Here is a 16,471-nt window from a genome sequence, read left to right as displayed (position 1 = left end):
TTCCCAATAAGAAAGCACATCTGAAAATGCCACATGACGTTGCTGCCAAACCACTCTTTGGAGGTGAAGAGAGTAGAAGGCGGCTTTAGATAATGATCTTAGTACATTCACATTCATATGGAGGCGGTTTGTGAAATAACCCTGTTCGCTAACCGGCACTGGGCTTTAAACAGCACATTGAATTGAGTGCAGAAGCCAGTCAGTCAGTCAGTTTTATTACGGCCATTAGGCCAGCAAAAAAGAGTAGAGAAGAACAAGAAAAAGGAAGAACAATAAACAAAAGAAAAATCGAATTTGTACAGAAATCCCGCGATGCGAAATCCACACAAAATGTCATCAGCTTGTAGCATTATTACGGTCACCCTCATGTGGTCTGGCTCTTGGTCCCAACATGATTCTTCTCTTACTATATGCCAGCATACAAAATTTAGCTACCTGCTGAGGTATAAGAGAAACTCAGTCTTCCAACAAAATTCTCACAAGAACTGATTCGGAATTAACTCTAGTTAAATTTCTGCTATGGATAAACAATGGATGAATTAAAGCCTCCTTTCCTTTATAGGTTTCACAATGCAATAAAATATATGATACAGAGTCCACTTCCCTGAGTTGCAAACACATAGTCTCTATGTAGAGTGGGATTTTTTGAAATCTGCCCATTAAGATTGGCCCTGATGGAAAAGCGTCAAAGCGGGCCCTGGAAAGGCCCAGCTGACATTTAAATAGATGTTATATTGGACAGGTAGGGGGCAGCCGAGATACCTGTCCCAAGATTTTAATGGTTTATAACACGGTAACAAGGGAAATCTGTTTGCATTTCAATGTCATTGAGCCGTTGATAGACCAAGGCTGTTGCTCTGCAATGATCCAGTTCCAATAGTTGTACAGGATCCAAGCCACACTGTGTAAGTTTAAGTGTTATTTTTTCTAGCCAGCTTGGATATGGTGTTGCTGCCAGTAGCAAAGGCAATAAGCCGAGTCCAGAAGCCAACTGGTCGCCGGTGTTTCAAAGCTAAGGCCATAGTTCTCCCTCCAAGTTAATATCTGCTTACTGGATCACCTACCATTACTGAGCACTTTTCAGAGGTGTTTAAAACATATTATAATAATCAAACCTTAGATGTCGAGGGCGCAGCAATCACTGGAAAAGATAATGAAGGTAAAAAAGGGTGCAATTATAGTTAGAGATTTACATTTTAAGTAAGAAGTACACTGCAGCATTCCCAGTTTATTCTCAAAATGTTTTTTTGTGACATTGAAATGAGAGGAACTTCCTTTGTTTCACTGGTAGAATAAGTTGGTTTAAAAAAAAAATCCCCAATGGTGGTTTGGGGGAATTTTGCTTCCAATTGCAAAAGAGTATTTTTCATATGACATTTTTCATTGTGCCTTTGAAGTCTTTTCCCCCTCATGTAGGGTGTAGTTTCCATTACTACATTCTTCGTATCTGGTGGCAAGAAAAAAAAATCGCCCACTAGCCTAGATTTCTGACTTAATCGGAGGTTACAGACCACATGGCTGCATGTTGTTGCTTCTTCTTATCTTGTGGTTCCCTAGGAAAGCTCCAAGTTCAATCCCTACCATCGCCAATTAAAATAATTAGGTCTCAGATAGCGTGAAAGGCCTTCACCTGAGAACTGGGGGAGCCACTGCCAGTCAGAATAGACCAGTGATGGTGAACCTTTTTGAGACCGAGTGCCCAAATGCCACAGGAGGTGGTGATGGCCACTAATCTGGATAACTTTAAAAGGGGCTTGGACAGATTTATGGAGGAGAAGTCGATTTATGGCTACCAATCTTGATCCTCTTTGATCTAAGATTGCAAATGCCTTTACAGTCCAAGTGCTCGGGAGCAACAGCTGCAGAAGGCCATTGCTTTTACATCCTGCAGGTGAGCTCCCAAAGGCACCTGGTGGGCCACTACAAGTAGCAGAGAGCTGGACTAGATGGACTCTGGTCTGATCCAGCTGGCTTGTTCTTATGTTCTTAAATGGCAACCCAAACCCCACTTATTTATTGCAAAGTGCCAACCTGGCAATTTAAACTGAATGCTGAGGTTTTAGTTTAGAAAAATCATGTTGGCTCCCTCTTCCTCCGCCCCACCTGCTTGAGCAGGGGCCAGTCTGCTCTAACCTCCAGCAAGTCCCACGTGCACCACTCTGTGTCTCTCCAGCATCTCAGCCTCCTCTGTGCCCCCCCCCCTCGGGCAGCAGCCACCTGGAGCACAGGCACCAGGCCTGCCAGCAGAGTCCTCCCTGCTCACTGCAGTGCGCGCATGTCGTGCTCAGTGACCCAGGCCACCCTAGGTGTGTGTGGGGGGGTGATTTTCCGCCCCCCACATGACTACTCCGTCCACGTGCCCACAGAGAGGGCTCCGAGTGCCACCTCTGGCACCCATGCCATAGGTTCGCCATCACTGGAATAGACAGCGCTGACTGTAATAGACCAGTGGGCTGACTTAGCATAAGGCATGTTCCTCTGTGCATTCAAACAGTAGTACTTACAACCCGGAAAACCCACAACACCCTAGCAATACTTACAAATTGTCGGCCATTGATTTATCTGATTGCTGACGGGAGGAAGTCCACTTCCTTCTTGGGAAGCTTTAATTGGCAAAGGGTGAAACATACTGCATGTTCTGCAGTATGAAGGTAGCATGCAAATTGACACTGCAGCTCGCAGTCTGGGTGAGGAACATTTCATACTTATAATTAAATAATTATCACACAATTGTAGGTGACAGTTCCAAGCCCCGTCCTTCCTATTTAACCTCTATCTACCATAGAAAACCATGAAAAATTGATTCTGGGGGAAGGAAAAGAGATTTCTTCTTATACCCTTCAAACTTGCATACTGCTACCATCTTTACATAGAGTTCTTTCTTCAGTTACCTCAAGGCTGTCATGTCCAATAGCCTACACATGCCCCAGAAGAAAGGAGATCACTCAGGTTCCTTGGGGTCCTGGTTTTCCCTCCTCACTGCTCTGAGCCTGTAGTCAGTTGCTCTATATCAGGGGAAACCAGTGTGGTGCCCATGACTGCCACCATTCCTAGCATCTATCAGGTGTTTTTAGAAAATGGATGGAGCAAGATGGGGTCCACTGGTGAGCTGATTGGTTGTGTGAATAACATTGTGTTGGGTGGCAACTTCCACTGTCATGTTGGTTTTATTCTATCTCTCACTCCTCTTTCCTAGCATATTTTTAAAAAATCACTTCTCTTGCCTTCTGCACTAGGACTTCCACTGTATGAGTGACTGTACCTCCCACAATATCAATTACAACCTTCAAGTCAGTACCTCAAGATACATTATCATAATTGTCATCGCAAGTTACACGATCTGTAGTACTGGGTGAGCAAAGAGATGTAAGAATTAGATGACGTCTTCTTGGGTTAAGGACTGTGATGTATTGGTGTGTGGTAAATTTGTTGCAATGGTTGATTTTTTTGTACTTGTATAAGTAAAATTAGTATCTTGGAGTGATATGTAATTGGTTAAGAAAGAAGGAAATGTAGTGTTTAGGTATGTTGCTTTAAGAGAGCTTGTTGGAGAAGAGGCATATATAAGCTAGAATGTAGGAAGTGCGGATAACATGGAGATTTAGGGTGTTGTTTTAAGGTGTTTTATCTTCTGTAATTTGTTAATAAGTGGATCCTTAGACTTGGAATGGAGGGTTTGTTGAGTAAAACAACAGGTATATGACTGTAATAGAGGAACTATGGAAAAGTGCGGTTGTTGGCTAACAGTTATGAGGAATATTTGCAAACTTGCTGATTTTTCCCTGTAGTTTCCCAATATGTGAAGAATTGCCAAGAACTATCAGTGTTCACCAAGGTACTGGTGTTTATCATAACATAGACATATGCTTTCATTCAAAGTGCTCTCCTGCTTTTTATCTACTTTTCAAAACACATCGTTAAAGAATGCAGGGTTGGTGGGTATATTAATCTTAGAGTTGATACAATCAATCCCTTGTCATTGCCAAAAATTTCACTGCAGCCGAAAAGGGTTGGGGAGACATTTGTGTATTTTGCCTCATCAAAGGTGATCTTTCTTTGCCAAATTTAAAATAGCCCGTGGAATCCAGCTTCACAAGTTCTCCTTGAGGTTTGATGTTTTGTCATCTCTGTGGCGGGTTACGCTAAACACAGTGTTTGCCTTTAAGTGGTAATCAGCAATTTGAAAAGCAAATAATGTATGGGTGGAGAAACAATGTACAAAATGATAGGAATAATGGGGAGTGAAGCCTTTAATAGTGAACTTATTTTACTTATGACCAAATAGTCATTATGCTAGGATTTGGAGGGAAGACCTCCAGGGAATACCAAGGAGGAGGCAGGCAATGGCAAACTTTCTCTGAATGTCTCTTGCCTTGAAAACCCTACGGCACAGGTGTCAAACTCGCGGCCCTCCAGATGTTATGGACTACAGTTCCCATCATCCCCTACAACCCCTACGGGGTTGCCATAGGTCACCTGGCTGGGGGGGGGGGGGAGATATCCAAGTAATGCTTAGCGACGTTAGTACTTTTTAAACTTTTAGCTCTTGAGACTGCTGTAAGCTCTCAATATACACGATCTCTCTAATTTGTACAGTGCAAAGGTAGGTCAGTATTTTCATCTGGGGATGGCAGATGGGTGTGAAAGTTTTTCTCCCCAGTGATATCCACTGTTAGTTGGGGTGCTACAAAATGATGATGCTGTTGTTTTGTCAATGATGGTTGTTTTTATTATATGGTTGGTTTCTAAATCATTTATGTGACTGTTATAAGCCGCCCCCAACCATTGATGGGGAAGGGCAACCTATAAACAAACAAGCAAATAAAAGTGAGAAACAGGTTTGCCTGAGATCGCCTGCTGAGGTCTTGGCCAAGATGGGGGCTTCCTGGTTCATTGTTGCCGAGATCAAGACTGTGACCTTTGAACGATCAAGTCCTTAGTTCATAGCTTACTTCTGCTAAGACTTCCTAGATACCCTTAGATACAGGTTTGTTAGCTTGTGCTCTTACCCGCCCGCCCCCCATTAACAGCATAATATGAGGTTACAGTCAGGAGGTGTGAAAGTACAAAACTCAAATAGCGACATATAATCGATGTATTCTCAATAGTGAGAACTATGCTGTTGGAGCAATAAAGTACATTTTGTTGTTTTGCTGGAATGTGAAGATCCATTTAGTTTCAGAGGAAGCACATTCTCTCGGCTTGGTTTCCACCTCTATGATATTTTTCTATGGAAAAGGTGCCGTCTTGTTTCACTGGCAGAAGAATGCTTCGTAAAAAGGAACTGGGCTTATAGGGCTTTCTCTGTGGTGTGGATTCTCCAAATCTTATGCACCCTACTCTTGGAGTGGCATGGGGTGGCATGCAAGGGAGGGGAGGGGGAGGGGTGGCATGCAAGGGAGGGAGGGGGAGGGGATAGGATGTTTGAGAGCGGCTGGATCCACATAGCCTTATTGTATATTCTCTACCAACTGTTTTTAATGGGGGCAAGAGCATGGGAAGATTGCTTCCCTCTGTTGTCTGCCTTTCACGTGGCACAGACTTTGTTGAATCAGAGGGAGCAAAAAACAATGAGAACATCTGAATCCAGCAAAAGGTTAAAACACTTTCAGAGTGTCAGAGAACTGCTGAAAGAGGAAGTGGGAACACAGCTTGATTGACTGAGAAGAGGAAGGAACAGAAAACTTCCCATCATGGGAAAGAAGGCAAATATGTAAAGAATCACATTGGGTAGATCTGCAGGAAATCAATGCTCATGGAGACCCTAACCGTGATGTAAAGTGACCATATATATATTAAGTAGAAGCAGCAGAGTACCACATAAAAATGGGTATCAGTGAGAGTTTTGGAATCCAAAAATATATTGCAAGGTAACCAACCATTCTAAAAGGAGCCGTGTCCCTTGCAGCAGAGTAAGTCGCTATTGTGCAGTGTGAAGGAGATGCATTAACCACCCTTAATAGTCATTGTTAATTTGTTAATAGTAATTGTATTTGTTTTAAAAATATGTTGTACAGACCCTTTTTAGTGCATGTTGTGTCCAAATGAAATTATTATTTGTAATGTTTACAGCTGTGGTGAAACTGGGAAACGTTACTACCGCTGCCCCAAATGCCACCACCCCAACTGCTGTGACTTCTAACGTCACCGCCTCCAGCACAAAAAATACCACCATCATCTACACAAACACAACCACTATCACAACAAAAACCACCACTATAAAAAGAAACCAGTTACCACGCATAAACCGCGACCTGATAGCTCCAACCAAATCTCCCCGTATGCTTGATACCAAGCCTTGTTAATACCCATGAAACACGCAAATACTACTTTGAATTCCACTACAGCAACAGGTAGGTGCTGATCTTTTGTTTTCTGTGCAATTCTAACTTCTGCATTGTGACACTTGAAAATTAACTTGTTCTAGTGTCTTTCAGTTATAGAGCTGTGGGGAAAGGCAATGATGAACCATTAAATTTCATAATGTTCTTTACTGGATTGTTCTTTTTAAATTTACTAGATCATTCTTTTTTAATTTTTTTAAAGTATACCTTGCACAAAAACAGATTCTCATGGTGACTTAAAACATATATGCCCACCCAAAAATCTACATTGTGTAATATAAGAACCAAAATGAATAGCTCATAAAACAACCCATTGAGATAAATTGATGATGCCCAAAATTTATCCAAATCCTGCAAGAAGTACAAAAACTCGCATAAAAGAGAGCATTTTCATCAGACTGCTGAGCGTCCAAAAAATGAGTCGGGGGGAACCATTTAGAAAGTGAACTTCACAAAGAGGTTGCCAACGCTGTCACGTGCTTAATGCCAGAAGACTTGTTTTTCTTGGAGCCCATGACGGTACATAAGAGCACAGGCATTCTTTACAGCACAGGTGTCAAACTCGCAGCCCTCCGGGTGTTATGGACTACAGTTCCCATCGTCCTGTGCCAGCATCGCACTGGCAGGAGGAGGATGGGAACTATAGTCCATAACATCTGGAGGGCCACGAGTTTGACACCTATGCTTTACAGTATCCGTGGTACAGGTTCTTTGTGGGCAGCTCCAATTAGCAATCATGCTTTTCGTAGGGGAACCTGGCGCTCAAGAGTCGCGATGCGCTCTTTCTGCCCTTGCACTGTGGCTCAACGAGCCAAGCCACTGGCCCCATCCTTGCCCACCCGTTGGAGCGGGGTGGACGCTTTCCTGGTGGCCGGCAAGCGTCGGTTTACTGGCCCTTTATCTCTTGCCCGCTCAAGAGGTGCTACGGACTATCCATGTGCTTCTCAGGAATGAGCAGAGTAAAAGGTAAACCAAATATATACAGTGTTATATTCACTTTTAAATATCAAAAAACACGGCGGCTCCAAGTGTTTTCTTCCCATGGAAAAAACGGGTCCAAAATGGCTTTGAGTATTAAAGGTTCCCTACCCCTGATGTAAAGCCAGGGTGGGAACCTGCGGCTCAGAACGCTGTCGCGGCTCTTCTGCCCTTGCTGTGGCTCAGCGAGCCAAGCCACTGGCCCCCATCCTTGCCCACCCGTTGGAGGCGGGGTGGGCCGCTTTCTGAGTGGCCCGGCGAGGAAGGCCGAGCCACTGGCCCCTTGCCCGCCCTGCAGGCGTGGCGGACTCATCCATATTAGCTTCTCAGAATGGAAGGCAAGTAAAGGTAAAAAAACCAAATATATACAGTGTTATATTTATTTTAAATATCAAAAATTATTTGCGGCTCCAAGTGTTTTCTTTTCCCATGGAAAACGGGTCCAAATGGCTCTTTGAGTATTAAAGGTTCCCTACCCCTGATGTAAGCCATATTCCAATCCAACTGAATGCAATACCTGGGGACTTCCATGACTGAATATTCTTGAGCATAAAAGCAATTAATTTCAGAAGGAAGATACATATTTAGAGGGGAGTTACCTGACAAGGAAACTGAGGCAGTTAGCCTAACTTTTTTAAAGGAAGTTTAATGAAGGAAAGGAATCCAAAAAAGAAATTGTACACAGGCTCTTTTTGTTCAACTGGGGTCCCATTACTGAGTTTTGCAACACGAAGTTCCCTGAGGAAGTTCGTCAGAAAGAAGCATTAAGTATGATAGACGCAGGCCGATTACCCACTGCTGGAGTTTCCCGCCTTTTCCCCGCTCTGCTGCGAAAAGTTGCTTCAGAAGCGGCCTTGCTTTCCCTGAGGAGAGCGAGAAGCACACGTAAGGCAAGAGGAAGCGTGTCACAACAAGAAATCTGTCCCCAACGTGCCTTCTCTCTCAGAGTTCTGGAAAGAGGAAGCTCGTTGGGACAAGATTTCTTGCCCCAATGCCATTCTAGTCCCACCATGGTAACCGGCCTCAAAGAGGAATATAGTTATATTTTAGTCTAGTAGCACCTTAAAGACAACAAGATTTTCAGTCTATAAACTTTCAAGAGTCAAAAGCTTCCTTCATAAGACACCAGCTTAGATATATGATTGAACATATTAGTGTCTTTTTACATTATTTCAATACTATTGTTGTAATTGTATATATGAGGTATTGGCATTCTTTTCTACTTTTCTAATGGGGAAAAAAACACTGTTTAATGAAAACTAGTTGTATAAAATGAGTTTGCTAGCTGTTTGGTGAGAGCTCCTCCGGAAAAAAAGGAACCACAAAAGGATGTTTGGTTAAGAGAACTGAGAGAAGACAGTGAAAGTGCAAGTGGAAAGATTCATTGTGTAAACATGGCTTTTATTCTTTTATTTCAGCCACTGCAAAAGCTCCGGGAAATCTTTCCAGATCGTCAGGGTTTGATGTGGGAAGTTTCATCGGTGGGATCGTATTGACCCTGGGACTTCTCGTCATTGGCTACATTGGATGTAGAACTTACCATGCAAAAAGGGGCGTCCAGTACCGAACCATGTATGTTTGATTGATTTACTTAAAACAATTATCTATCACTTTTTCCTATGCTTGTAACAGATTAATGGAGAATCCAATGAAATGAAATAAAATCAAGGTGTGATGAACACCAGAGTACAAAAGGTTCCTCCTAATGAGATAATGTTCAAGGACTTCTTAGGATGAGATTCCTGCAGCCCATGTATTGCTTTTTTGGCATCTTCTCTTGTACACTTCCTGAGTTTAACCCCTGAGTCCCAAACCAAGAGTTGCAAGCTGCCCTTTTTTGTCAAGCCATCTGTTGAGATCAGGGTTGGGTTTGCTCCAACTTCTAAAAACCTAGTAGGCCCCAGAAAATGTATAAATCACATACCTTGGCACTGCCAACCATTTTTACAAGGCACAGAACTGTATGGGACTTGTGCCACCTTGGCTATGAGTATGATCTCCAGCTCAGAAGTGCTGTATCTGCCCTTGTCTGGACTCATTTATCCTCATGCCTTCTGTAGGATCCAGCAGCATAGAATCCGGTTGTTAGTGGCCAAATGTCTCTGTGTGCTTTCATTTCAACTACTCTTTGGTGTCTGCGATGCATGAAACCAGCACAACCTCCCTAGGACAGGAACACTGTGTTGTTGAAGCTTTTGTAGTCATTTCTAATCTTTGCAACTCCCTTGGTCGATGGAAGGTGAATCTCTTTGATCAGCAGGACCTCCGTAGCCATCAGGTCGCAAGGCCGCATCCCCTTCTTTTGAACTATTTTAGCCACTTCTATTCACAGCCTCACTCCCTATTGAATGGCAGCCAACCTCTGACCCGCTCCTGCTGTTCATAAAACCACCCTTCTTAACAAAGACGCACGTAGGCCTTCAAAGAGTTTGCCTTGCTTTTCAATTGCTTGTTGTTGAGCCATTCCTGCGGAAGGCACACGGCTGCACTCTGCGGTTGCTGTCGCCAGCTCCTCCTTGCTCTGATCCTGGAATTCCCAAGTCTGCATTTTGCTTCTCTCCCCCCTCCAAGTAGCCTTCATAAAAGGCGGGGAAAGGAATTACTGTGTAGTAAATTGTGCTTGCATTCTCCCCCCCCCCCCCCACTCTTTCTCAGCATGGCCAGCTGCTGTTTCATGGGCAGTTGTGGACCGTCTTGTGAGGATTTATGCCAAAAATGCTTGAACCTTGTGGATTGGCCTTGGGCTTGATAAGTGTACTGTAGCTCTCTTGCCTTTGGCTCTGATAACTATTTTTATTGAGCTGTTGCTGATTTGTACGCCCTTGGCATATTTTTCTTTTACGGCTAGCTCCCTCATTAAATATTTCTTTCTTTATAAACCGTATGTGTCCACTACATCCATTTTCATATTTAGGAGCAGCAATGGCATAGTGGCTAAGAGCAGTGGCTAAGAGCAGGTGCACTCTGATCTGGAGGAACCCGGGCTTGATTCCCAGCTCTGCCGCTTGAGTTGTGGAGGCTTATCTGAGGAATTCAGATTAGCCTGGACACTCCCACACACACCAGCTGGGTGACCTTGGGCTAGTCACAGCTTTTCGGAGCTCTCTCAGCCCCACCCACCTCACAGAGTGTTTGTTGTGAGGGGGGAAGGGCAAGGAGATTGTAAACCCCTTTAAGTCTCCTACAGGAAAGGGGGGATATAAATCCAAACTCTTCTTCTTCTTCTTCTACTACTACCAAAATCTTTATATCTACTGTCTTAAAGAACAATAGCATCAGGGCAGAGAGAATTCCCAAGTCTGCCTTTTGCTTCTCTCCCCTCTCCAAGTAGCTTTAGTAAAAGGAGGGGAAATAAATTACTGTGTAGTAAATTGTTCTTGCATTCTCTCCCCCCCCCCCTTTATCAGCAAGGCCAGCTGCTCTGTATTGTAGAAGCCCCCAGTTCCCGACTTTTCCATTTAAATGGCCTCTGGGAGTCTGTGTTGGAAAATCCCTTTCTTTGCCTGAGCCCTCAGAGATCTGCTGCCAATCAGAATAGGCAGTTCTGAGGTAGTTGAACCTGTGACCTGATTCAGTACAAGGCTGCCTCATATGACCTAGATTCATGTCCTGGAATTCAGTGAGAGGCACTGAAAACCGAACTATTGTGTGTAAGTAAAGTTCTGCCCTGATTTCAATTTCTCTGTCATGTTAGACAAAAAAGATATCATTCAAGGGACAGGCTTGTAAACATAATGACCAGCCAGTGGAGTATCTGCTCTGATGCTTACAGGGTTACAGTACTTCTGGCTGCCATTGGCTTAATTGTTCTGATGTCAGAGAGGTATTTTGATAGCCAGCTGAGTATTGAGGGGAGTATGGGAAACTTTGCATTCCAAGTAAATCATCAACTTTTGTTAAACTAAGTATTACAGGCTACTGCATGATACTTCTGAATAACATCTTGTGGGCAGAAGTTGGTTGAGCAGAGTTGGATCATTCCCGAAGAAGATGGATGGCATCTGGTAGTTCTAACCTTCCTCTGGCCAAAGAACTAGTGTCTCTTTTCCTGAAGGTCTTGCTCTGAGAAAATTTCCAAAGTAATTGTGCTGAGGATTGCAGACTATTGGCAATCCCATGGAAGGGCCAAATCCACTTGTGGAGATGACTCTTAACACTGGCAAACATGCCTGTGGGTGGACGCCTCAGTTCTCTGGGATGCCTGTCAGCACCCCAGGTTTGTGGCCAGTTACGCCATAGCCCAGGGTGGCATGTTTCAGAATGGTCTTCTTTGATCCTAGTGCCTACTTAACAGAATTAGGTAGGCACTAGGACCCAAGCGGAGCATTGTAAAACTGAGACGGTCCGACAGTCTAAAACAAAGACGGTCTACTTTGATTCTTTATTTTTTATTTATTTTATTTATTTATACTTTAAATTTCTATCCCGCCCCGTCCCCGAAGGGCTATGTGGAAAAGAGTATAACAGAGGAAGGTCTAGAATGTTAGATTCACATTTGAGGTGAACCAGGTGGACACACCATCATAGCTTTCAAAATTAGGCTGAGCAATGAGACATCCAACCACATTCTGGGATGTTGACATAAACCCTTCAATACAAACAAAATACTGTCCTTCTGGCAGAAATGGGGTTTTTGACCCATATACTTAATGAATTTAGTTGTTAATATTGCTTATGTCACATTAACGTTCTGTCTTCTTCTTTTTCCCAGTGATGAACATGATGCTATCATTTAAAGATTATACTCCAAGGATACATCTGAAACAACTCCTCCTTTGTTTAGAAACAATCTTTTTTTTCCAGAAAACATGCCTTAATGGGAAAAGTTGATCACAGCCTACACAGGAGTTTTTAATTCTTGCATCATGGTGCACTCTATATAAGATTCTAAAGGACACTGAACACCTTAAAGCACTGAAGAATTCCAAGAAAAAACTATGTGGTCGGCACCAGTTTATGAATCACTTTCTAAGAAATCAAAAGAGCTTAGTTAACAGAAACATTTAGCTGTTGTGCACAAAAGATCAAAGACATCAGCACCCGTGATAAAACATAGACTGTGGTGTCCCCTGTAATTCACATGGTCTTTCAGTACAATAAACTTTCCAGACAATACTAGATAAATAACACAGCTTCCTTTTGCAAGGTGACTGCTGAATCCAAACACAACATTTTCAGTTTGTTTGTATTAGATTTGTGGAATGTAGGGGTGCGGGTGGGGGGTGTCTTATTTTGTTAATGATCAGGGGAGTTTCAAGATTTGCGTTGTTTGGACTTTCAGGAAAATATTTGTCTCCTTTTTGATGCCAAGAAGTGGCTGCAAGGATGTGTGAGTGTACTGGGATTGTGCTGTTGGAGGGTGGGTCTCTTTTTTGTTATGTGTGTCGGGTGGGGGGGAGGGGCGTTTGCAGAAGATAGGAAGCTTATTTTGAGTAATGTGTTATTTGAAAATGGTACATCTGTGTACCATTGGGGTTGAGGTATGGTTTGAGACAAACAGGATTGTTTTTACCACAAAGGTGGATTCACAGGGACATTTTTGGTTGTAATATGGTGAATCGGCTGTGTCATTGTTTCAGCGCATTACATGGTGGAACAGACAAAGTTGCCTTATTCGGAGTCAGAACGTTCGTCCATCTATCCAGTTCGGTATTGTCGGTTCTGACAGCGGCAGTTGTTCTCCCAGGTCTCTGGGCAGAGAAAAACCTTTCCCAATATCTGCTGCCTGAGATCTTTAACTACAGACTTTTAATTATGTGATTCTGCTTGGAAGAGCCTTCCTTTGCACCCAGAATGTCCCAAGTTCAATTCCCGGCATCTGCAGATAACAGGTCATGTGAAAGTCCTCTATCTAAGGTCCCAAAGAGTTAATTGCTAATATGAGTAGACAGTACACGGACCTATGCTCTGATTCGATGTAAGACAACTTCACATGTTCTATCAAAAACATATTCTCTGCTGCTGAGCTCAGTAGAGAATTAGTTCTTTGCGGAGGACTGATTTCCCATTTGAAGACATGGCTCAGTTGGTTCACCACCAATCTATGGAGGTCAACTTGGTGTCCCCTTGTTACTTGACTCTTTAATCAATGCAATGTGGACAGTTGTTTGATGTTGCACTGTCTGTATCCTAGTCACTTGTGTTAAACCATAAAACGGTTGTAAAGAAGGCAGTTTGAGATTGGCCTGAAGGTTTCCACTGAGAGTAGTTTAAATTGGTATTCTTCCTTCTAAAAACTTAGGCTGGAAACAAACTATAGATTATTTTCAAGAGATGTTGAAATTATTTGGGAAGGGCATCCCTTCTCTTGGTGTGCGAGGTTTGCCTTGTTCCACTGCCACCCCAAGCAAGCCAATTGTTGACTAAGACTTGCAAAACCAATTTGCTAGAGGCAAAAGTGGAATGAACCGTCATAGCATGAGCAGCATTTCCTCTTTCAAAGTGCCTCTAACTCTGAAATCATAAAAAAAACCCTATCATTTGTCTCCAGCTCTATTTTTTTTCTGAGAAGCTTTATGCGCTGTTCACAGAAAGAGACTGTTACTATATTGCATATATTCCTTTATTTTCTTTAAAAGCTTATCTTCTGGGTCTGGAAGCCTGTTATCTTCAAAACCTCATCCAAAGGCATAAAATAATTCTCTGTCATCTAAAATTTAACACATGCCCCAGTGTGAGGTTCACAAAGGGGTATTTCTTGTGTTCCACCCTTGTTCATTAGTGTGACTACTGTGGAGTTCATTCAGCAGTTATTTTGACAGTTGTGCAAGCTAACTGTGAGGCCAATGTGAATTTTAGAACTTTATTTTGCAATAATAATTATTTCCATCTTGTTTCCTGTAACACGTTTGGTAGTCCTTAGGGACTATAGCTATATTTTTAAGCAGGGGCCAATTCATCCATGAGGTGTTGAGATGGTATAGTCAGCCCTCCCACAGAATTATAGCCCCCCACATTGATTCATATGCCTTTGATTTGGTACATGGTGCTTTTACCATTTCCCATTTGAGCTCCAGATTACAAGTTATGGGTGATCAAGTGGTCACTACTTCTCTTCTCCTCCCAAGTCTCTCCAATAACTGAAAACCACACCCAAACACACACACACACACACACATATCCTTTTACTACATTTTTCCAGAGAAATGCAGAGGGGGACCAAGTTCAACCAGGCCTACACATCCCCATATAGAGTGGACATGATATAGTACAGCTTTTGTACACAGTTTTCAAAGCAAATTGCATGGGGGAGGGTTCTGCAATACTCGGATCTTTTGCTTGTGGCCCTGTTCACTGTCTCTCCTGCTCATTCAGGGATGTCAAAATCTCAGATTCATACCCCTTGTCTAAAGCAACAAATGGCCACATAGACAACCTCAGTTTCCAGATCTTCTTTCTAGCTTTTGTTGAATTCTGCTGTCTTAATGCTGGAAAGTTTTCAAATGAAACCAATGCTTTGACTATAAGGTAAAGACAATTCAGTTGTAGAAAAAGCACATCTGGGCTGGCCTTTTGGAGTACCTTCAGTAGGGATTATTGCTCAACTGGAAAAACAGTGATCAAGGGCTTGGATCCCGCCCCCACCATATTTTTCATTCACCTGATTTCCCTCCGTAGTCCAACCCCTGATGCACACCCCTTTTGTTCGTGTAGGTCATGAACAGCAGGTTGAATCTAACACAAAATAAAATCTTCAATCACTAGGAGCCAGCACACAATGTTAAAACCTGTCAAAATAAAATTACTGCTTTTGGCAAGCCATCACTATCCTAACATTTAGAGGACCTTGCAAAGGGAATCTGTTATCCCATTCAGAGCTTCCATGTTTTGGAGGAGGGGCTGTGGCTCAGTGGAAAGGATCTGTTTGGCATGTCGAAGGCCATGGGTTCAATCCCCATACTCCAGTTTAAAAAAATAGGATGTGATGTGAAAAACCTCTGCTTGGACAGCTACTGCCAGACCAAATAGTGTGGTGCTCTCAATGGACAAGTGATCTGATCCAGAATATGGCAACCAACAAAGGTGTGGATACTTCAATGGCACACATTTGTCATAGTAAACATGTCTGAGCACTAGATTCTCTAGGTGAGGGAATCGGCCACTATAGGAATTGTATTCTGTACATCTAGCCCTTACCCTCATCTTGGTGGTTCGTAGAAGAATGCAATGGTTGGAAAAGTATTATTTCAGGGAAAATACGAAGAAAAAGTTTAGAAATTACTCAGGTCACATCCACACTTAAAAGCAGTTAACAGCTATTCCCTCTACCTGGGGATCCTTTGCAAAAACAGGTGAGTGGTAGGCAGAGAGCGATTTTTTACCTGTTCTCAGCACCCTATAAAACTGCTGTTCCCAGAGTTACTTGGGAGAAGCTATAACAGTTGACGTGATTTGAACCTGAAACAGGTTTGTCATACAGATAGGGCTTCAGTCTTGAGAAGTTTTATAAGAATTCTATTTTTTCACTCTTTTGAGAGGTTTTGAAAGAATTCTATTTTTTCTAAATACTGTGCAAGTATAATTTCTGAGTCTGATTATTTAACAAGAAAACTACTTTTTGTACCAAATAATTTGCCATGTGGTGGACTAGATGCTTGATTCAACAAAAATATAACCACTTCGTTCATTTTCAAATTTTGCAGTGGCTGAAATTACACAGCAAGCTATGTTCAACTACTGACTTTGAGAAAGCATGTACTTGTTACCTGCCTAAAATCCATATATAATTGATGTTTTCATCTTGCTTGTCTCCTTCACTTGCAAAAATAAAGTTTTTGAAAATTATTGTTTGTGGATCATCTTGTTTAACCATGTGATGTGTATGCAGTGTGCTACAGATTTTAAATAATAATAATAATAAGCCTTTATTTGGCATAACAATAATCATAACACAATAAAAACCTGAGATAAAAGGTATACAAATACAAAGGTTTAAGATAAAATATAAATTATTGATTGTGCTAATCACTGCATGTAAAAAAATGGTGCAGCAAATCCACAAGTGTTCATTGTCAGATTTGTCCAGAAGGAAATAATAATAATAAGCCTTTATTTGGCATAACAATAATCATAACACAATAAAAACCTGAGATAAAAGGTATACAAATACAAAGGTTTAAGATAAAATATAAATTATTGATTGTGCATCA

At 42.3% G+C, this 16,471-nt stretch overlaps 1 long non-coding RNA gene across 1 annotated transcript in view; it reads left to right on the top strand.

Moving 5' to 3' along the window:
• The window catches only part of LOC125430429, a 36,022-nt gene extending 19,916 nt beyond the window's left edge, over window positions 1–16,106 (top strand). Inside the window, exons 4-6 of the long non-coding RNA XR_007244166.1 lie at window positions 6,073–6,353; window positions 8,741–8,894; window positions 12,034–16,106. This is a non-coding gene — a long non-coding RNA (uncharacterized LOC125430429). The remainder of the gene's footprint in view (window positions 1–6,072; window positions 6,354–8,740; window positions 8,895–12,033) is intronic.
• Window positions 16,107–16,471: the final 365 nt, after the last annotated feature.

The sequence above is a fragment of the Sphaerodactylus townsendi genome, linkage group LG04 (genome assembly GCF_021028975.2).
Source record: "Sphaerodactylus townsendi isolate TG3544 linkage group LG04, MPM_Stown_v2.3, whole genome shotgun sequence".
In the NCBI taxonomy this organism is placed as follows: Eukaryota; Metazoa; Chordata; class Lepidosauria; order Squamata; family Sphaerodactylidae; genus Sphaerodactylus; species Sphaerodactylus townsendi.
Note: the sequence above shows the minus strand (reverse complement) of the source record. Positions and strands in the feature narration are given on the sequence as shown.